The sequence below is a fragment of the Falco cherrug genome, chromosome Z (assembly GCF_023634085.1).
Source record: "Falco cherrug isolate bFalChe1 chromosome Z, bFalChe1.pri, whole genome shotgun sequence".
Classification (NCBI taxonomy): domain Eukaryota; kingdom Metazoa; phylum Chordata; class Aves; order Falconiformes; family Falconidae; genus Falco; species Falco cherrug.
Genome location: NC_073720.1, coordinates 33,521,645 through 33,545,597, shown reverse-complemented (window position 1 = coordinate 33,545,597; position 23,953 = coordinate 33,521,645).

Below are 23,953 nucleotides of genomic sequence, written 5' to 3'. Positions count from 1 at the left end.
TTTCCTCTGCCTGCTGCTTGCCTGTTTTCTTTCAAAGTTTTTCTTGACAGGTATAAATAAAATTATATATGGATAAATATTTTCTGTTTCTTCTTTTTTTATTTTCTGCTGTCAAAGACACATCCAATACAAATATATATCAAATTTAAATAGAGTAATAATAATAAAACGCCCTAAAAATAAAAACAACCAAAAAGATTGACAATGCTATATGAAGATATTTATATAGTCAACGAAGTATGAAGGGTCTTTAAATAAAATGCCACTTTATTGCCCTCTTGGTATTATCCCAGTATATCAGTCCAGGACCGAATAAAGGGGTATATATTTTTCTGTGGAAGTTAAAATAATAGCTAAAATTATCATTAAAAAGGACCAGAACTAGGGTGCCTGTTTCTGTGCTCTACTTTATCCTTCTAGCACATATAACCTGCAACACTGATACTTTAGGTTGTTTGTGTTTTGTTTTGTTTTGTTTTTTTAATTTGAAACTTCCAGAAATATTGTCTAATGTACATAGTCTTAAAATTCTCATTTGCGTTATTTCTAAAGGTATAAAGTAAGTATACAACATACAATTTACAAAATATGGAGTATGCGTGTTGTAGCTTAACAATTTAAATTCACATATTGTAATGCTACTGTCCCCAGGAGGCCTGGACCACTTTGCTTTGTTTCTATAATAAGAATATACTGACACATTTTCATTATTAGATCAAAGAAGTAGGGCATTACGCAAAGCAAGTTGCAAATGATATTTCAAAATTGGCTGGAGTATACAAATTCACTCTAATAAATTATCATTCTGTTTTTCAGAGATCAATAGAGGAAATGGAAAAAAGGAGACAGAAGACCTGAAATTAATACAGTTTGTGAAATGTATATTAAGGTATGCTCATTTATAGACAGTGAACTGGAATGAGTGAAACACAGTTTCAATCTTTAGAATACCTTTCAAAAACATCTACCAAATATTTAGAGAACTTTTCAAAAAATTTTAGCTCCCATTTACTGTATATTGAAACAAACTACATGTTTAAATTGTTATTCTATACTGGAATATGTGTGAGTCATACCTAAGAACTTCCACGTACTAAACAAAAGTAAAAACACAAAAAAAACCAAACCCCACAAAAAAAATAAAAATAAAGGAAGAAAGAAAGAAAGAAGGAAGGAAGGAAAGAAAGAAAGAAGGAAAGAAAGAAGGAAAGAAAGAAAGAAAGAAGGAAAGAAAGAAGGAAAGAAAGAAAGAAAGAAAGAAAGAAAGAAAGAAAGGAAGGAAGAAAGAAAGAAAGAAAGAAAGGAAGAAAGAAAGAAAGGAAGGAAGAAAGAAAGAAAGGAAGAAAGAAGGAAAGTAATACAGACTTAGTAGATTATTAGCTTAGTTTTGATTTCTTAAGACTTGAAAAAGCCCCTTTGAAATTACTGAATCTGTGGATCACTTTCTTTTGGGTAATGTGGTACAAAGTCAGTTGGGGGTAGACAATTTGATTAATACTCATTACCATGTCATAGGCTGTGACCCATTACATGAACTCTTTATTAATAAACAGCAAGAAACAAATTTGTAAGATCAGCCAGTGTCAATAGAAGTTAATCAGTTTTCATATATTCACAAGCTAAACCTTCACTGCCTTTAGGACATGATCTGAAAGAAGTCACTTACACGAGATCATACTGAGGAAAGCAAGGATGTGGTAAATGGCTTTCTTGATTCTCTTGATTGTAACAGTCTACAGCCTCAGTGAGATGATTCTATTGATCCTTAGGAAGAATAGTCACATAACCTGTAGAAAAGAATTTTTTCACATCTTCCAGACATCAGCCTGAAAACCTGATGTGAATTGGAAAAAATAAACAGAAAAAAACAAAACATCGCAGTTCGCAACTTTTCTGTTTCATGGCTATCAAAGTAGTTCCATAGTGAATAGCTTTATATAAATTATAAAACTGGAGCAATTTTTTAACCACAGAATTATATTTTTATTCTTGTGGATTACATTTTAGCATCACACTGGTACACGCACATACAGGAGAAAGCTCAAAACATGTTTTTTGTTATATATGTATGTGTCAGCCAAGGTTGAGTCCTGTGGCCTGGATAAAAGGATGAGTCCAGTAGAAAGAGGCAAAAAAAAATATATGCTCCAGAACTGACAAAAGTTGATCAGTGCTTGTATTAGAACCAAGTAATGATCTGGGCTTCTGTAAGCAATTTTGATTTCCTTGACTGTTAAAAAAAAGATAATAAAATGGAAGAACTTTCTGAAAATTTATGTCATACCAATTTATAGGTTGTTTTTACAGATCTAAATACCATTAACAGCAATGCAGTCCACAGTATTTTGGTCTGTAGTGCTCCAATGTAAAGGAATAAGAATAAAATGCTGTGTTCCTGAGCAGGGGGAGGAAGAGGAAGGACAGGATGGGAAGAGTAAGACATGCATGTGGGCAGTTCTGCTGTGTTACCCACCTCTATGTAAAGACAAGATAGTTGATAATAAGTGTAATTTGTCATACACTAACTATGCAGTGGATTTTACTTACGAAGTTATGAAGTTATGAAACTTACAAAGTTTCAAAACCAAACTGTAAGTACACCTAAATAAGTAACTTATGGTTCCACGCTTCATTAAAGGCTTATACTGTCACTGTGCATATGACTGTCATGGTTTAGCCCCAGCCAGTAACTAGAGTACCACACAGCCTCTCCCTCACTCCCCTTCCCCTGCCCTGAGGGCTGGGGAGAAGAATTGGAAAGGAATGTAAAACTCGAGTGTTGAGATAAGAACAATTTAAAAATTGAAATAAAAAATAATAATAATGATAATAATTGCTAATAATAATAATTAAAAACCCGCTATAATGAAAAGAAGGGAGAAAGAGTGAGGAATTAAATCCAAAGGGAAGGGAAGAAAGAAAACAAGTGATGCACAACACAACTGCTCATCATCCATGAACTGATGCCCAGCCTGTTTCTGAGCAGCAATCAGTTAGCCCCAGCTAGCACTCCCCCAGTTTATATACTAGGCATGACATCCCATGCTATGGAATACCCCTTTGGCTAGTTTGAGTCAGTTGTCCTGGCTGTGTTCCATCCCAATTTCTTGTGCCCCTCCATCCTTCTCACTGGCAGCGCCTGAAAAACTAAGTCTTTGACTTCCTGTAAAAGTTACCTAGCAATAACTAGAAACATTGGTGTGTTATAAACATTTTTCTCACACCAGTTCCAAAACACAGCACTGCACCAGCTACTAAGAGGAAAATTAACTCTATCCCACCCAAAACCAGGACAATGACTAACTGTCCATAATGACCTTGAAAGACTCATAAAAAACAAACAAGGTGGAATAAATCCTAAGAAGGAGAGATGTGTTCCCTCCAAGGAAGAAACTGGGTGCATTCAAAAAAACCCACACATGATTATACCAAAAAGGCAGAGCATAAATTAAAAACCCCCAGGGGCAGCTCCAGCTTTCAGCCAAAGACATGTTTTGCTGCTTTACTCTGTTGGCTAGTTTCTAATTGCACACTGCAATGAAAATTGTTTATAACTAGAAAGGTCCCATAACAACATGGCAAAGGCACAAGGGCTACAGCATAATATTAGAGAAACTTACCCTGTGGGTGATCACTAGTAACTGAGGAAGATAATAACGCTCAGCTACTCTGAAATAATTTACTCATAAAAGAATCTTCATTAAAATAACATTAAGGAGTATTTCCAACGTGGCGTGCAGGGACTTAGCTGCATGACTCCTTTTAATATTAATGGGAATTACACGGCTAAACCCACACACACTGCAATGAAAATATGCACTTACGATTTTAACAAAACTCCATAAAAGGAAACAAATTCAGGTGAAGGCTTCACTCTGTTGTGCCCTGTTATTGCTAAGAATACAGTATGTAGGACTGGTGCACACAATTGTAATGTCTGTAGTAAACATGCTGCAGTGCCTGAGCTCTTAATGAAGTTAAGACAAGTAGGGAAAGCTTACCTCTGTGGTATAGCAGTGATTAAATAGAAAGGACAACTGTGAATGGAAATTCATAATTCTGCAATCATCTGAATTGTTTGTATAATAGGTTGCAGCAGAAATGTGTTGGTGCAATATAAAATAATTATTACATGTTCCAGAGGGGAGGAAGTTGAAAATACCAATAGCAGGAGAAATTGTGACATTTCGTGGAAAAAGCCCTTCCTGTCAGACAGAAATTAGAAAGACCATCCGCTAATGAGAATTTTCATGTAACCCTTGAAGGCTATCTAGAAGCTGACTCAGAAAACATGGGAACCATGGCAAGACCAGTTTGCTTTTATTCGTCTCAGTTATGCTACCCTAGACTGGCATAAAGTTGACTAATTGGGCCAGTGTGATATAGACTTCTTATCAAAAAGCTAAAAAACAATTTGGTTTAAGGAAAAAAAAAAAAAAGGCTATACAGTGACAGCAAAGAAAAAATGTATCTGAACATCATCCAGACCAACTATGTACAGATTGGCAAATAGGAGAGGAAAAAGAAGCAGGTCCCATACAGTCAAATTTTTAATCCATTTTAGCTGGTAACTGGCACTTTCATCATCGTAGTGAATATCAGAGATAGTTTTCCTCCACTTCTATTTCATCTTGTACCTTCATGTTTTGTTTTGTGAGCAAAGGTGTTGGTTTTTTTGACTGGATGTGGGAAAGATTGTGAAGATTAAAAAATTCAGTGAATGCCAATTATTTATAGCAATAATGCCCTAAGACAGTATTTGAGTCCAGTTTTATCAAAGGAAGACTAATCTCAATTAGAGTCATTGGAATTTGAAAACATGAAAATTATAAAGGAAAATATTTTGAATTATAATCACACTTTTAAGAACCCCTCTATTACCAGGAGGCAATAATGTGAAGAGGAGGCTCTGCATATAAAGCTTTTATATTGCCTTTTATTTTTGAAAGTGTTATGAGATCTTAACATTACTTTTAAATGATTGACAGAAGAAGTGTTCCATTTTAATTGGCACTTCTGTGATTTACCACTATATCATGTTGGGAGCACCCCATTAGGCCATTTGTAAGTGAATAGCAGGGTACTGTACATCTGACAATACCTGAAGACTTTTATTGAAGGTTCCTATTAAGAAGAAACACCCACTAAGAGTTCATGTCCCTATTTGATCTAACTTCTGAATTGGACTGAATTGTATCCTTCACTGCTGAGCAAAAATATAATCCCTGCCATTTTAGCAGTGCCTGGTGCTATCACATTGCCATGTTTTCCTGTTCTGCAACTGTATGAACAGTGCAATTTCAGTTTCTAAACTCAGAAGACCGGGAAGCTTAATCCCACTGAAAGGAATTATCTTGATCACCACAGCTTGTTAATTTCACTCTAATCAGGACAGTCTTCTCAGTCCTCATCAGTACCATAATGCCTGAGATAAAAAGCCATATCAAATCTTGGTTTTAGACCAAGGGTGGAGTTCCCTGGTGCCGAGATTTAAAAATGCATTATGCTGCCCCCACAGATCCTGTTATGGCTCTCGTACAGAATGCATTTCCCTCTAAAAGCTGCCAGTCAGACAGGAGGCAACAACCAAGCAGAGCGTCTAGATATTGGTTCCAACCCCTAACCTCTTCTCCACTTGGTGCTTTGTTTAGTATCCCAAATTCAGGTGCTAGACTAATGATTCTCAGCAGCATCTGAATGACTCTATCTTAAAGAGTTGCATTGTTCAAAACCTTCTGGATCTGCATTACCTATGGTGCTACTTAAGCATTTTGTGCTTCTGTTTTTAGAAAGCAACTAATCTTGACACATTGTGATACATGCAGTCTTACTTTAGTATTTTGATCTGGCCCAAATGATTTCTTTTCAGCTCCTACATTGCATATTACATGTTTTATATTGGCAGCTGTTACTCCATGTACCATCTGTCTTTATCAACACTGAGGTACACAGATGTGCTGTTGCTGTGCAAATGTTAGAGATCAGCTTAGCCCTTCTTATTCCTAAAAATCATCATCATCATCATCATCATCATCATCATCATCATCATCATCATCATCATCATCATCACCATCATCATCATCATCATCATTCCTTGAATCATGCAAAAATTTAACATTTACTCTAATTTGTTTCAAGTGGCTTTTTGAAGGCTTTTCTTGTTCTAAAATTACATAAATTGCAAACTGATTCAACACCAGAAAGAAAAACTAAAACTACTTATAATACTGACAATGGTAATGTTATGATCTGGGACATTTCAAGGTTATTTTCTGTAGACTTCTTTTTATTGCAGTACCAGTAAGGTATTCTGTCAAGAATCAGAGCTTTAATAACAAACAAAAACCATAAATGGAGTCTTCCCAAAAAGGATAATATAATAGTGTCTTAGAACAGGTGCAGGCTACTGCAGTTCTTTCCAAAATCATTTCTCATCTCACTGTATAAACATGTGCATATACACATGTAGTATCTAGAAAGATGAAATTTAAGGTAGCTTTATTGTAAATAACTGGTCAAGAATTATGTCACAGAAATACAATAAACGCTTACATGTTAGCTGTATGTGTACACATTTTAGTAGTGGCATAACCCTGATACCAACATATGGATACTATACACAGTCTCTTTGTCACACTCATTTTTCAAACTCTGTTGCAATAAAGCAAAACAAGTATGAAACTCCTAAAACAAAATGTATGGATTAAAATTTATTTTAAACTAATGTAAAAAACTGAAGCATGTAGAGAGTCCTGGAGAGTCTGACCTCTGCTATTCATAAATTCATAACTTTACTTTTTAAAACAAATGAGTAATTTTTTACAGCTAATACCTTAGCTACAGTCAGATGAAAATATAAAGGTGTTTTCAGGCATTTGCCACTCTGTAGTCATGAGCTTCAAAAAAGTATGTGTACAGATACACATGAAAACACTCTTGCATACAAGTATACTGGATGCACTTGCATATAGCTATACTTGTACACAAATAGGGTGTCTGTAGCTCACATATACCTTTATAGGCTTTGGACAATAGCAAAAGTATGATACTTCACCTGTCTGTATAGGTTAATAACATGGTATTACAGAAATATCAGAAGCATGGGGAGCTTTTAGAAAACAAGAAGTTCTTTGAATATCATATCCAAGGAATATCAGGCTCTCTGTTTCCCTCTAAGTAAGGTAAAACTGCATCAGTTGTGGATGTGTTGGAGAAAAAAGCCTTAAAGTTTAACTTACAGAATATAATTCTGATATCATTCAATGCCAATTTATCTGAATTTCAAAAGTTAAGAGCAAATCACGAGGATATTTTTTGTCTGAACCTGAACTTGAACACCAGACCTGACTTCTAATTTAGAGCTGCAGTATGGCTTATAAGACCTCATTATTTTTTCCAAGTTTCATCCACTTAAAAAGTGTATACGTATGCATGCATACAGTCTGTCTAAAAACACTGTATGACTGACTGCTTTCCTAAAGACACATAAATCTTGAACTAAAGTATTTGCACATGCATGCTTTTCTACACATTTTGAACATTTCTACACATTGTGTCTCCATTAACATTAATGTATAGAGCAAAGAATACGGTCAGTGACATATTTCTCCTTTTCTTATCAACACTGTTGAACAAAACCTTATGGAGGTGAACTTGCAACATGTGCCTCTTAACTCCACTGCAAAAAACAAGGAAGCATCTTTTAGCACAAAGTACATGCAGAAACATAAACACAAAGTTGTAGTAAATGAAGTATCCACCAATCCAATGTATCAAATGTACATCAATTCGCTCTAAACCAATCTTAGAGGTAGGTAATATTTGTGTAGAGGAATTCTTATATGCTTAAAGTCTAAATATCATCTAAATACTAAAGAAGGAATGACTGAGTTCAAGTAATCATCTTGATATTCCAATGTATCTGGTGATAATGGATCTTCTGTAATATTTTGCAGTTTTTACCTTGTGTTACAGAGGAAAGAGAGCAGATTGCAAGAAGTCAGGATGAAGTACAAAACCAGTGTCTTATGTAAGATTTCCCCTTTTGGCTTCCCCCCCACTTTGTTTTGGTTTGGATTCTAATCTATTATGGTTTATTTATTTTTCAAATCTTACTTCAGTTTCATTTCAACAATTGCAAGAATACACAAGATCTAGAAAAGAATCTTTCTCTAAATGAAATACCTCTTCTAAAGGTATACATTTCCAGCCATCTTGCATAAAGATGTAAGTATGCACACATTTACATGCACTCATTTACATATATACAGAAGTACCACTTCCATTCTCACAGTAATTGGTCTAAATATGCAAAACAAATTAATGGCACAGCTACTATCATATAGTATTTGACAACGTATTGTCACAATACAGGCTTTCCAAACTGCAGGGACCACTGTCAAATCTTAATTGTTATGTCTTGTGTTACTCAATTCCTCTCTTCTTCATTTAGGAAGCAGAGAAGATGAAACCATGTTGTGCAGAGAGGGAGATAAACAGACACCTAAAAGGTGAAGTTTGAATGAATCCCAAAGTTATTATTTTAGCAGATTTGACTGAATATTGCCTCAATCTATGAAGTTTCTATGTGGCCAAAAAAAAAGCAGGCCTTATTTTCATAATGTGTTCATCTTCTCACTGGCTGCTGACTTTAAGCTTGACCTATTTTCCCTTCTATTCTCCCAGCAATCTGATTCTCTAATGGGCTGTGCTGTCCGATTTCTCAAATTTCTGATATTCTCTCTTTTCTGTACCAGTCACATTACTGCTCCTGCATTTGCTTCTCCCCTGCTTCCACACACACTTTCTAAGCCTCCTACTGCCAAGTGAATAGCGAGGCACAGAGGCACTGCTTCCTTTTTTTTTTATAGGAAGCCTTTCTCTTCCTTACCCTCATCTTTCTCAGCAAATTAATACCAGCCTGACAGAAGAACATGTTTGAAAGATATACAGGGCATGTAGCTTTTTATTCTTCAAGAAAAACTAAAAATCTGAAACCTCCATACAGTATAAAATTATAACACCTAACTTGTTACACTGACAACCTCTCACACTTAGGCTAGTGAATTCCCAATAAGCAACTGAACACTCTGATCATAATCTTACTTATTTTTGTCAAGATTTTATATGTAACAGAAATTCCTCAAATAAAGCTTCCTTTGCACAGTTTTCAGTCTCTTGCTCAAGTGGAAACAAAAAAAAATGACACCCTATTTCTGAGATACATCATGTGAATATGAGGGATCGTGTATCTTGTCACAGGAGTTCTGTAGAAAAATGAGAGGTAGCAACAAATATTTCTGGGAGTAGACAAAAGAGGAGATTAGAAACTGTGAGACAGTTTGTGAATAAATTGTATCAGCATGAACAGAAATAGATGTAAAGTGATGACTGGGAAACAGTGAAAAAGAAAGCTCCACAGAAGGTCCAAGGTATTTCATTGTGAATGTAGAATAAGAATTGGAGGGGAAAGATTACCAATGCACAAGAAAAAGAGAAAAAAAATAGTACATGGAAAAGCATCACTTAATACTAATAAAGCACTGCACTACTTGATAGGTAAAAAAATCTTTGCAGATCAAGAAGACATAGCTAGTTCTAGCAGATAGAATTTTATCTCACTTTCTTATCTTTTGGATGTTTGCTTACTATTTGTATACTAAAATACGATTGGAAGAACTCTATACATTTAGTATGGAAGGCAACAGCATGGAAAAAAATTACACCATTTGGAAAGCAGCTGAAATTTGCAAAGGATGTTATAAAACTTTCTATTCCTCTTATTCTGTGTTATAGCTTGAGCCCATTTTATGGTATTTACTCTCACTTTTTACATCCTACTTTCTCTCTCTTTTTTTTTTTTTTTTTTTTTTTAAATGTGTGAATCAGTCTCCATGCTCAGTTACTGAAAACAATGAAAGAATTCCTGTTGCCACTAGTATCTTCTGCATTGCAGGGCAACCTAGAGATCCTTAACACTGTACATGATAAGATATATAGATTCAAAAATATAATCACAAACAAGACCTGAGGGGAAAGCAAAAACAAAAACAACCAGATGGAGCAAATAAATAAGCAAAAAAATCAAGGTGTAGAAGAAAAAAAAATGCCCAGAGAATGTTCCAACAGAAATGTTCCAACTGTGTGTTTATTTATTTTTAGGTAGTCTAGAAAAATGGCAATAATATCTTCAATAACCTCAAGAGTCACTGCCATGGATAGTGTACAAGTGGAAAAGAAAGTATATGTGTACATTTCTTATGGAAAACTATACATTGGTATTGGAAAATAGTCTTGATTAGAACTGTTGTATAAGATCACTACAGCATACAGCAGAATGCACAGTAGAAAGATTAAGTGCTACAGTTTACTAAAAGCCACTTTAAAAAAGCGTTCTTAAAACTTATTCATGTTACTTAGTGTTAGGTTTTTGTACCTAAGGTGTAGAAAACAGCACTTACTGCCTATTTTATAATTGCGGGACTAGTTGAAATTAAGACAATTCATTTGGAAAAAAATGAGCATAATTTTTGCACCCACTGTAACTACATCTCAGTATTACATTTACTCAAGAACACATGCAGCTTTATGTAACATATGGATAACCAAGACAGAAACTGTTTTACTGAAGTCTACAATGACCACTGACTGGACTACTTCTAAAGAACTTATAATGTTCCTGCTGCTGCACTACTGTATTCCACAGGGAAGATATTCCTCAACATGTTCTCTTACATACATAGCATATATGTAGATATCATATATCTAGATTAAACGATAAGTTTTCCCAAGAGTCACACTCCTGACTCTGCATGCCAAGACGAAATGAAAGGGTGCACTATTTTGATTAAGAGAGATTAAAATGGTGAGGAGCTTTTGGTCATTTGGTTGGTTGTTGGTTCATTTGTTGCTGGTTTGTTTTGGTTTTTTTGTTTCGGGGGTTTTTTTTGTTCATTCTGGTTTTGTTTGGGGTTTTTTAAAGCTGAACATTAGCTATATGAGGCCTTAACTTTGAAACCTTATCTTGCTACTAAGCATCAGTTGTCTCTTTCTGCACAGTTTCTAATAATAAAACATCTGGAAAACAAATGGAGCAGTCTGTAGAGCAGTAGGAAGAGAACAGGATGGCAATCATACTGGTATAGTCAAGACTTATTTCCTTTAGAAGCTGGGTCAGCCTTCTATTGAAAAAACTGCTTCTTGGCATTTGCAAGTGCTTTGAGTAAGACCTTGGCATTCACATCCTTTGAAGTGGAAGGGGTTTTTTTTCTGGAGATATTTCTATAGTATAGTTAAAGGGAAAATGCATAACTATAATATAATACTGAAGAACAACTAGAATAAATTTACAGCATAGAATTTTAGAAATACTTTTGTGTGCATACCACTACTGTCAGTTACATTTGATCTTAGTACTTCAAAATGGTATTTTCTAGACAGAAGACTGAACTCTTACTGTGTAAGACATACATTGCATAGAAAATGGATAGAAAACAGCAGTTCAGCAATTGAAGAAAATCAGTGATGCTCTAATGTTACCTGCAACAATGGATGTTCCAGGTGGACTATTTTATATACCACTCTAAACAAAATTGTGTGATAAGGAAATGGATACAGATGATTATGGCCTTTGTCACATCTATTACTACTTCAGGTCTTATTTCTTCCTCAAAAACCACAGAAAATATTAAAATATGGCACTGCAAACCTCAGGCTTCACCATATGAATTCACCCTGTGTTATGATACTGCTAAGGTTAGCTGCTAGGAAGAAAAGAGAAGAAAAAAAAAAAAAAAAGAAAAACAAATATCAGATACATTCATGTACCAACATGCCACTTCATATTTATTTCTACATCTGCCCTTGTCCCTTTGGAACCTCAAATGGACTCACTGTGGTAGACAATCTGTAGCCTCTTTTCCCCTTAATCAGTTTCTAGACTAATGTAACGTGATATAATCTAAAGTAAATACACCCCATTGTAATAGGTGCAATGCAGAAAATAATAGGCAGCCTACTCTGGTTATGGACTGTTTATTTCTATTTTTCTGAATACTGAATAAGTCCTGATTCTAACTACAAAAGCACACCATAGCCTTTGGATCAAACCAAGCAGATTCATTCAAGTGTCTTACCTGTGGTGGCATAGCAGCTATTACTGAACGATAGTTCTGAAATTATAGGATCTAGCAGTATAATGAAACAAAATTGAGTTCTGCTATCTAACAGCTAGAATAGGAACAAATTACATGATTTAGGGATAAATAACAAATATTACCCTGAAAATTATTTTTGAAAAAAAAAACTCTCTTCCTCAGAAACACAAACTTGAGCTGTAGATGACAACAGACTGTATTGGGAGGAGTTTTGGTTGGGTTTTGGCATTTTTTCCCGTTTCTCTTTTTTTTTTTTTTTCTTTTTTCTTTTTATCTTTTTAATCAGTGTCACAGGGAGCCACTTAAGAGACCAAAATAATATGAGACCCTTAATTTGCAAATTAAGGATAATTCAATTATTAGATAGTGGAAATACTATAGTAAAACCACATTACTTTTTAATTTTGCCACCATAATTGGCTCCCCAAGGCAAAAGATACTCAGGAGAAACATTAGCATGACCATCATTATATTCAAGTTTACCCAGAAGTAAATCCCAATCAAAATAATACTTGATTTATTGAGATTTAAACACAAAATCTGAGAGATTGTCTACTCTGGAAGTTTTGCAATGCCACTGTTAGAAATGCAGTATTTGCACCATGCAGAGCTAAAGATGTGAACCCTTTTCCTCTTGTCCTCTGCAAATTTTTCAAATTTGTATGTGCAGAGGGAAGTGTGTCCCAGCAGTAACATTGTAAAGTAAGCTTGTAAATAGTTTTACAGTCAGGTGAGGCAAACTATGAGAATGGTATTGGAAAGCTTAAACAGGTTTTGTAGTTTGTATATGCTGACCCACTGTTTTAAACCACTGAAGAAAGGAGTCATAGCAATAAACTTCCCTCCCTTACATTAAACAAGAAGGGGACTTTGGAGGTGAGGAGGTGGGGAAAGGGGAAAGAATAATATAAGATGAAATATTAATAGGAGAAAAAATACTTCTGAAAGACTAAAGAGGAAAAATTAAGGGGATAGAAATGACAGAAAAATTTGATAGCTGAAGAAGCAAGACAAAATACCAGGTCTTGAAAAAGCACAGTATGAAGTCTCTCTATATAATGTCTAGTCTGATTTCATATGCTATTTTTAAAAATGAAGCTTATATTATTTTTCTAGCATTAATGCCTTCATCAACTGTTCCATTTGAAATGGAAAACAAGGCAGAGAATCAACTTTTTTTTCCCCCTACAGCACAAATGGGTATAATATCTCTTCATCCTCTTGTCCCCTTTCTCCTTTGCCATACTTTATAACACTTTATTTCTGTTCACATTGAAACTGAAATCTCAAACTTTGATTCTTTTGTTTGTTTGTTTTGTTATTGTTGTTGTTGTTTGTGTGTGTTTTGTTTTCCCTTTAGGGAAAACCCAGACCAAACTGGATGGGAACAGAGAGTTTACCTATCATCTAAGTTCTCTAGAAAACCCTATGTTGTCTCAGGCAGCTCTGTCTTGCTAACATTGTCCATCACTTTGTGCAGGAGGTTTTGGCACTGGAATGCAAGAGTCCGTTTTCAGCTCTCAAAACTTTTGATATCTTCTGTAGCACACTGTGCACCAGATTTTGTTATGTTGTGCTTTGGCAATTGGTCAATTACTGTGGGCGTGGTTATGCCATAGATATAGGTGAACCTTTCCTTCATGATTGTTCAATTTCTATTTTGATAAGTAAAATCAATAAAACAATAATACATTTTAGGGAACAAATGCTACCTAAACATTCCTTAAAGAGCAACAGGAACAACTAGTAGTACAGCAGACACACACCCTCCACTCACACATGACCAATCACTTTTATGCACTACCTACAACCTACTGCAGCTGCCCAGCAGAAGTCAGTCTCCAACACACTTTCCCCAATGGCTGATGGCCTTAGATCAGCCATAAGGATGGGGGGGTGGTGCCACTGCCTAAATCTGTGCACTAGATCTATATACAGGAAAAAATATCAGTAATAATAATAATAATACAGTTACATTTGTTATACACACATGTCCCAGCAACTCTCACTTTTCCTGGTGCTATGCTCACTTTTCCAGTGCTCCTCTGGGTCCTTAGGTTCATGGCATCACCTTGGTGTTGTGAAAAGGGGTACAGGAGAGGAGGCATACAAGAAGTCTTCATCAGCCTGAGTGCTTCAGCCAAGAATATGATGTTGTTACGGATGGTTTCTTCTTCCTCAATTGAGGATGTGCTTGAGTTTGCTTTTATATGTTTCCTAACACACTTTTAAATCTTGTTTTTTCTTCCCTGGTCTGCAAGTTCATGTTACATCTGATTTTTCACTATGCATATGTTGGACACTATTCATCTTTCCTTTTCATGTCTGTCTGAACTTTACTTTTTCCAGCCCTGACCTATAACTCTTTAACAGAGTACCAGAGCACTGTTTGTAGCCATAGTGTCTCCATTGCCAGGCCAGGCCCCTTTGCTTACGAGCCTATGTACATACTCATCTACACCCCCTCCTGTGTCTCCACTGCTCAGATCCATAACCTCTGAAAAGTGATCTAGGTTCAGCTAAGATTGACCCATTGGTTGTGTTGTACTTACTGCATCAAGAAACATAGAGAATCAGAATGATGTCTGTTTGGCACTGAAGTATTTGGGCTTAATGGTTATATACTGTTCTACATTAGTATGAGAAATGTGAATAAATCCCTGTATTAGACTTTCAGCTCTATCAAAAGCTACAGCTCTCTTGAACTGACATGATATTAGGATCTTCATGTAATTTAATTCTGTACATCAAAATTAGAGATGCTGATGTGGGGGAAAGTAATTTCTTTTTAAAAGATGAAATTATACTGGTTTAACATTTCATCAATTCCTTAGTTTTTTGGTTGGTTTCTGGGGTTTTTTTTGATTAATTTCATGGTTATAGCAAAAGTCTTCAAGGCTTTTGCTAGTCTCCCCAAGCTTACAGCAGCATTACTTACAGGTAGGTACTGATTTTTTTGCAATGCCTACAAAAACGGCATCAAATATTCTTGATTGACTTCAATCACGGTCATTCCATTTGAGTATACTAACTGTGCGGGCCTGTAAAGAAAAAAATGGAATGCATCACAACTGACATCTTGATGATGAAGTTGGCATTCTGGGTTTTTTCCTTTTGCTCATACTAAACTGTTGCCATATACCTCCTTATGATGAGATAAAATTCCAGTTTTATACCAGATTTATATTAGCTCCAGTTATTTTGTGCTGAGATAAAATTCTAGAACTGTGTATGTTTGCTGTGTACAATCAGTAACATCCAAGGTATTGGGTGATTCACTTTCTCTTTATTTTCTCAATAGAATTTGTAGGATGTCTGAAAATTGAAAGCATGACAGGTGCTGCCTCACATGTAGGTACAATCATTTAGCCATATGACAGAAATAGTTCCTGCAAGCATCTCAAATGATTCACTACTTAAATAATTAATTGGTTTATTATCTTGTGGGTGCAGGATTAGGACACTAAACACTTAACAAATGCATTTGCAGGCTATTAAATTAAAGAGTGCAATATCCTGGTGTTTTATTTAGGCAAAAAAGGGCATGTCTTTTTGCATAATGACAGAGGAAAATATCATAAAATATCATATCTTCAAAGCCAACAGACTTGTATAACCTCAAGGAACAACAATATAAAAGTCCTATGCAATTTGATAGAGGATACAATAAGTAGGATAATAAATCTATATCCTTGTATAAATCTTAGTCTACGGATTTTAGTAGAGAATACTATTCCTCTTTTTAAGTGTTTATGATTAGGCTTTTCAAAAGCTGTAAGTTTGCTGTGTTTAACAAAGAAAAACTCGTGTGTGCTGACACAAACTGTGCATGTAAAAAAAAAAAAAAAGAAGAAAAATCTGTAGGCCAACGATTAAAGAAATGTAAGACATTTCTGCAGGGTTTGAATTTTTAGATATCAACAACAGTACACTTGGCATATGAATTCCCATGGGGTAAATCAAACCAAAACCTAACAATGATAAACTGCAAAATTAAGCCATCAGAATCACCAAAGAAAATGGTGTGACAGAGAGAAAAAATAAAGCATGCAGGCAAACTTTGAGGTAAATAAGGAACTGGCTTTCTGCAAGACCTTTAGCTGACAGAGCAATTCTGTCCCAAATGGATCCATGTTTACAAGATACGCCAAGTACTGCATATGGGTTACTCACTTAGTTCAGTTGATTCATTTCAGCCTTGTGTCAATAGAACAGCAAAAGTTCATTGCAACCAGCAGAGCCACTCTTCCATGAAGTGATATCTTATATTCACTAGGCATGAAAATACCAGCCTGAAGAACAAGCAAGGTTTCTGATTGTGTTAATTGTGATTTTAGAAGAAGTATGAAATAAAAGATACAACTGATCTGACATCAACATGCATATGTTTTAAAACACATTCAGGTTTGCGAACAGCCAAAACACCATTTAAGCAAGTAACAAATCCAAGTAGAAGTCTAAATGTCTCTAGCTTATGCTTTTGTGTCTACCAGTTTTGTATTGCATGCAGTTTCTCCTTAAACTCTTATATTAGCTCCAGTTATTTTGTACTGTATAAAAATAAAATCACACTTCCTGCTCCTTCAGGATATACAAGTAGCTTGTGGTACATGTATGTCTTGGAAGGCAAAGCTTATATTATTTTTTTTTATTGTTTCTGTTATTGCTGTGCTGTTGGTATTATTTTTACTAATAAAAAATGACTGTAAACATCAATGATAGAACATTGTTTTCTTCCTTCTTAAGTAGCATAGGGATTTTTTTTTCTAAAATGTTTGCCTGAGATTTACTGACATTGTTGGAAAAATGACCAGAGATTCCTCACTTTCATCCATGCATAAAAGGAAATGCAGGAGCAGCTGTGGCTTCTGCTTGGTTGGCCTGTATGCTAAAGGTCAACTGTAATGTGGCATAACACAGAAACACACAGAATGGTTGGGGTTGGAAGGGACCTTGGAGGTCATCCAGTCCAACCCCCTGCTAAAGCAGGTTCACGTAGGGCAGGATCACATCCAGGTAGGTTTTGAGTGTTTCCAGAGAAGGAGACTCCACAACCTCTCTGGGAAGCCTGTCCCAGTGCTCTGTCACCCTGAAGGCAAAGAAGATTTTTGTCATAGTCAGCAGGAACTTTCTGTGTTGCAGTTTGTGTCTGTCGCCCCTTGTCGTGTCACTGGGCACCACTGAAAAGAGCCTGGCCCCAGTCTCTTGGCACCCCACCCCTTCCAAAGATACTGATATGCATTACTAAGATTCCTCCTTCACTCTTCTCTAGGCTGAACAGGCCCAGGTCTCTCAGCCTTTCCTCACAAGGGAAATGCTCCAGTCCCCTCATTATCTTTGTAGCCCTCTGCTGGACCCTCTCCAGCAGTTCCCTGTCTTTCTTGAACTGGGGAGCCCACAATGGGACACAGCACTCTAGATGTAGCCTCACCAGGCCAGAGTGGGGGGGATGATCACCTCCTTCAACCTCTGGCCATGCTTCTAACACACCCCAGGATGCCACTGGCCTTTTGGACATCAAGGCACGCTTCTGGGTCATGGGCAGCTTGCTGTCCACTAAGAATCCCAGGTCCTTCCCCCAAGAGCTGCTATCCAGTAGGTCAGCCCCAGCCTGTGCTGTTGCATGAGGTTGTTCCTTCCCAGGTGCAGGACCCTACACTTGCCTTTGTTGAACTTCATTGGATTCCACTGTGCCCAACTCTTCAGCCTGTCCAGGTCTCGCTAAATGGCAGCACAGCCTGCTGGTGTACCAGCCACTCCTCCCGGTTTTGTATCATCAGCAATGATGATATGCACCTAACATTATTGGTATCTGCAGTGACCCAAGGAATTAACTGATGTGTATCTTTTGCTTTAGCTCTATAAAGCTTAGATAGATATAGTCCTCTCAACTCCTGTTTCAGTTTTGGCTTTCTGGTTCAATTTTGGAATCTTTGTCTAACAGATAAGTCAGATTGTAATGCACACATACACACATACACTAACACAGACACTTATTTTGATAAAATAATATAGCCATTAATGTTCAAATAATCCATGTTGCTAGGTGCAATAATCTCATTTTGGAACTACCAGCAGTGGAGAGACTGGAGAGTTAAAGGGGTATCCTGCATAATATTTTTCAGATAGTATTTTATACTTAATCGTAGACATTTTACCATCCACCATCCTGACTTTCAAGATGCTTCTTAAAACTTCAGTAACTGAAAAGAAAAGTCTGTTTGGAGCATGCAATAACTGGCAGATACATGCCTGCATTTAGAAGTACGTAATATTGGCAGCTGTTCGACAGTTTGATATCAGCATTATAAACAGTTGTGTATAGTGTAGTTATGGCTACTGAGTAATTTTTATTATTTTTTCTACAAGCTACCAGGCACATAGGTTCCTTTACTTGTTTCTAAATGAAATAGTCATGCTCTATCCTTCCTGCGTGACTCTTTGCATGCATAAATTAATCACATGAAAAATATCTGAAAGGATGTAAATGTTGTCTTTACTGTTAGATCTGCTGGAAATCCCACAGAGTACAGGTGAAGGAACCAAGCTACTATAATCAAATACTAACTGACTGTTAAAAGGATATGTTAATAGTCCTATAAAAATCAAATAGCTAAATGCCCTTCAATTACCATAAAGAGAAGGAATGGTATCATGGCTAGGCAGTGAGAATGAAATGTAGCCTGTGTCTTGCATCTTTTCTTGCCACAAAGGCAAAAATGTGGTGTAGCAGTGGTGTTTGTCTGAAATATCATAGGCTAGAAAAAAACTACAGTGCTTCTTCATTAAAGTATCTGACTATCTTGGAAGATGTGAGTTGTGGAAACAAAACCTGTAGATTTTGTGCTGTTCAGTCATGCACTCAGAAAGCTTTACTATGTGAAACAGTTTTGCATTAAAAATGCAGATTTCACCAGAGTAATCCAAATACTTTGGAAATGTCACAAAATAAAGCTTTTGGAATATGGAAGCAATTCCAGAGGACATTTGATCTAGAAATTATGCAGAAAATGCAGTAATGAAAAACATGCAGAACATTGTGTTTTTAATAAATGCAACTCTCTTCTGTCCTGGTGAACTATGTTTAACATACTTTCACAGCATTTTGAAAAACATATAAATAGCTATTCCTGCCTTCTTAAGGATAATAGAAAATATAATTTTCTTTTATTTATTTATTTTTTTAATATAAGGGCATAAACAATTAAGATATTGTCTAAGGATACAGAAAATCTGATTAAGAAATCAAAAAGACCATCTGTGGAGACTGGGTTTAATGCCAGGGGGTAATTCTCCTCTCCACAATGCTTATGCAAATCAGCTTAATACAGGAGGCTGAATGAATTTACCCTGAATGACGGCTTTCCTTATTTGTAAATATGATTTTTCAAAAAGTGTGCTGTTGAATATTATTCAAGGCTGTGATTCAAAATATTACCATATATAATTAAATCATCTTAACAGATAGAGAATGAGTCAGTCTTCCAGACACAAGGGAGAACTATGTCAGTTTTACTACAAAAGTAATTTTTCTTACTCAAAGATCTTGTAATGTGGTCTATAAGTAACATTTCTGATGAGTGCATTTTGCTATTTTTTTTTGATTGTGTATTTTTCCCCCAGTTCTTTACTTGTCTTTTTTCAGCTTCAGTCTGGCTGCTGCAAATCTTGATGGAGAGGCTTCCTTGAAGCTAAAAGCACATAATCTTTTGCAAGTTGCATATAAGTGCATTGTTCTGCAAAGTCAGTAATTATATTTCAGTTTGATACACTAATACTTCTTTTTTGAGCCATTCTAATGTATTCCTATTTAAAAAAAAAGTCTTTCTGACTGTAAGATTTGTTGATCAGATATTATGCATTAAATCTGTCATACACATATTTTCTCTACCTGACCAAATTATTTAGTAGTACTTCAAATGTATCTTTTTAATAACCTGTTGAATTTTCTTCAACATTCCTACTAAGTTGATAGCTTTCTAAAGAAATGTAAGATTTTAGCTCTGGGTTGATACCCTCATAGGATGTTTTTAGCTCTATGTTTATAACGTCAAGTCTGTGGTTAAGTACTTGCAAAGCTACAGACTGAGGACACATATATACAGACATGTGAACAATTAAAAATAGAGTCTCTGTTACCTGTTGAGCCATAGTAAATTTCTTAATTTATGCTTTTATGATCTGAGCTAGTATAGCCTCTAACAAAAGCAGAACTTTAGATCTTGCCCTGAGGGCTACATATCAAAAGATGTAACAAAAGAGAGCTAAGTATGAAATAACCTATAGGACTAAAACTGTCTTGAATCATCTGCCTGTCATTTGACACTGTGCCATAATTTATTCATACAAATTTAGTCAGATGTTATTTCTCTTTTAATGATAGTTGCTTTGAAATTCTTCTATAATTTTTAGCTTACAAAAAGCGAGATAAATGATTATCCATACTTTCATAAGAAGCTCAGTTGTGTTCTGCTGAAGCTGTGTAGAAATGTGTAGAGTTTAATAGAACTGGAGTTTGGAACAGCATTTCTTTCAGAACAGTATATGTTTGTGTAATAGCTAAGGGGATAAAGAAAGTGTTGTAGTTAAAAAGTCTAGAGATGTAGCTCTGCTGCTTGCTGCATCTTGTATTGACAATGGAATTATATTAAAGTTACCTTGTTTGCTTCTGTGTTCTATTTAGTGAAGAATATGAATAGAAAATTTCAACAGCAAAGAATGAACAAATGGGTGCTTATTTACAAGGTGGTTCTTGCTCCTTGACCAAATAATGCATGAAGAAGAAAAGACTGTTCAAAAGAAGGTCACAGGAACTCAGACAAACTAGCTGTCTGGACTTACCTTTTCTTAACTTGTAGTGGTGACTTTCCCTCTCTTCCCTTCCCTCTCTCTGGAAAGGAGTCCTGTGGCCTGTATGAGAAACATTAAGACTTGGAGTGGAAGTAGTACATTTCATGAGTGTCTAATATTGTAAGAATATTAACAGTAGTGATCAAAAGTCCCATTTCTCACTATAGAAGAAAAACACAGGGAACTATTTTGAACCAAATTTTCTTATAGAAAGAAACATCAGAGAATCTTATTTGTTTAGTAGTTTTGAAGGAATAGCAAGCCATTGAAAGGCTTGCACTGGTATGTGTACTGAAATTCAATGGTATAGGAACAGGTAAAAAACATGTTTCCAGTAGTAATATTTATTACAGCTCTGTAACTTGCTTTTTAGGAAAACAGCAGTGCATCAGCTTCCAAAGATTGATGCTACACTACGACAGAGAGTGAGTAACACTGTGCTCCAAAGAGTTTACAGTCAAAATGCAGGAACAAGAAATGGTAGCAAAAGAGGGGGAAAGAGAAGAGGCAATGTGAGAAGATTGCATGGGCAGTAACAAAGCCGAGTACCTACTGTAGATTTCCTGCCCACTACTATACTCACTAATTTTCTTTCTTTATTTTCTTTATTTTCCTATTAAGTGGCAGGGCTAAAACACCACTTTAAAACAGAAAACAAGAAAATGTTATATTCATCTGATATAGTACACGGTACGACACAGTGCAATACAGCCATTATCAAAATGTGTGTCAATATATTTAGAAAGAAATAGTAATCACTACACACACTACCCCCACCGCACACACAAAACGTTGTTGTGTAAATATGAACTACAGCATTATTCAGCAGATAGGAACTACTAAATCCTTGATGGGAAAGATATTATAAATATCTCTATCAGAAGGGATTTTCTGGTAAAGATTTTGAAAGGAAAATCCCTGCTTCTCTTGTACAAAAATTATCAGCATATCTGAAAAGCCGATTCAGTAATATACAAGTGTCAAATGCTAAGGGATCTTGCACTGTATCTCCTGTTTGGAATTAATTGGTTTGATTTTTCTGTGTGTTGTGTTTTACTGCTGAGAAGACTGCTTAGTTTTATATCTGTAATCTTGAAGTCAAGTGATACAGTAACTAGTCAGTGTGATGTGGTTATTTCAGAAGAAAATACGCAGTAGTACATTTAAGTTGGGGTAGAGAGAGGTATCAACGGATCTTTATTTTATTTAATTCCCTGCAACATATATCCTAGTTGCTGTTGATGATTATGGTACCACATCTTCAAAATGCCAAGAAAAAGAAAAACTACAGCAAATTTCAGGTTTTCAGATTAAAACCCTTTAGTTTAGCACTGGAATTTACTGTGAATCCAGCAGTGTGAAAAAAGCCTGGACCAGTTGTGTAATACTCATTTAATGTAATCTGTCTAATCCATTATTTTGGAGAAGTTTCTGTATTAGGAATTAATTGAACCTTCACTGTCAACTTCACTTCTGTGGCCAGAAGGAATGAATTGTATAACTTGAAAGTTCTCAAAAACATGAAAGGCGTGAAGTACCAGGAAATAGTTATATATAAATAAATAGACTGTAAAAAAGGATCTTTCTCTCTCTTTGTGGTGAGTTGACCTTGGCTGGATGCTAGGTGCCCACCAAGTCTCTCTATCATACCTTTCTCAGCAGAATATGGGGGAGAAAATAAGATGGGAAAAAAAAAATCAGTGAAGATAAAGGCAGTTTAATGAAGCAATAGCAAAAGCCATACATGAAGAAATGAAGAAACCCATAAGATGTTATCCTCTTATTTCCCATCACCAGGTGATGTTCAGCCACTTCCTGGGAAGCAGGTCTTTGGTACGCATAGCGGTTGTTCCAGAAGACAAACTTTATAAATAACAAATGCCCCCCACCTTCCTCCTCCTTTCCCTTAGCTTTCATATCTGAGCAGACGGCATGTGGTATGGAATATCCCACTGGCCATTCAGGTCAGCTGTCCTGCCTGTGTCCCCTCCCAAGACCTTGCCCACCCGCAGCCCACTGGTGTGTGTTGGGGGAAGGTTGGAGAGGCAGCCTTGGTGCTGTGTGAGCGCTGCTCAGCACTAGCCAAAGCACTGGGTGTTACCACCACCTTTCCAGCCACCAATACAAGCACGGTGCTGTGAGGGCTGCCGTGGGGCTCTGCCAGACCCAATACACTCTTATTCTTAGAAAATCACAATTTTCTGAGTATCTAGATGTATTTGTACTGTGGAGGTACAGCTTGCTCATCTTGTTAGGTTTGGGCAACATGGTATACTTTGTAACTGTACTTTACATATTGGAAAGATTTCTTGCAATTCACTTTGTTCTTGTTATGTAATAGAGCTCTAAATAGGATTATTTTTTTTTCATAAATTCATTATTCTTTTCTTCTAGAAAAGTTGCACAGAAAATGAGACCAGGACTTTTACAATCACTGAGGCATTTTCAAAATGTTAACCCTCTACTACCATTGTTTATGTGTTTATGTTTGTAAACGGGCTATTATATTTTTTTTTAATATCTCAATATCACATATGGAATTAAGAATTTTTATGCAAAACAGAAAAATAAGTCTTCCTTAATGAGGCACAGAATAAGCCTCAACTTCTGGAGTTCTAGGAGGAGCTGAAGAACAGCTATTCATGCACTTTAACATCTACAATATACATGATTCTTAAAAAAAAAAATATGCTAGGACACTAGGAAAATAAAATTTACTTTGTTCACTATGACAAATGTCCTTATATTGGTGATGATTGCCACCTTCAGCTTTAACTATATCAATCGCAGGATGCCAGAAATACTAAGGCCATTTTTATGTGAAAGAACTCCAACAAATTATATTAGTTCAGAGTTGCCCGTAGATCATTGCTTGAATTTGAGAAATTGATGAGAAAGGGTTAACAGTACATTAAGATATATAAGAACTGAAAACTAGTCTCAACTCC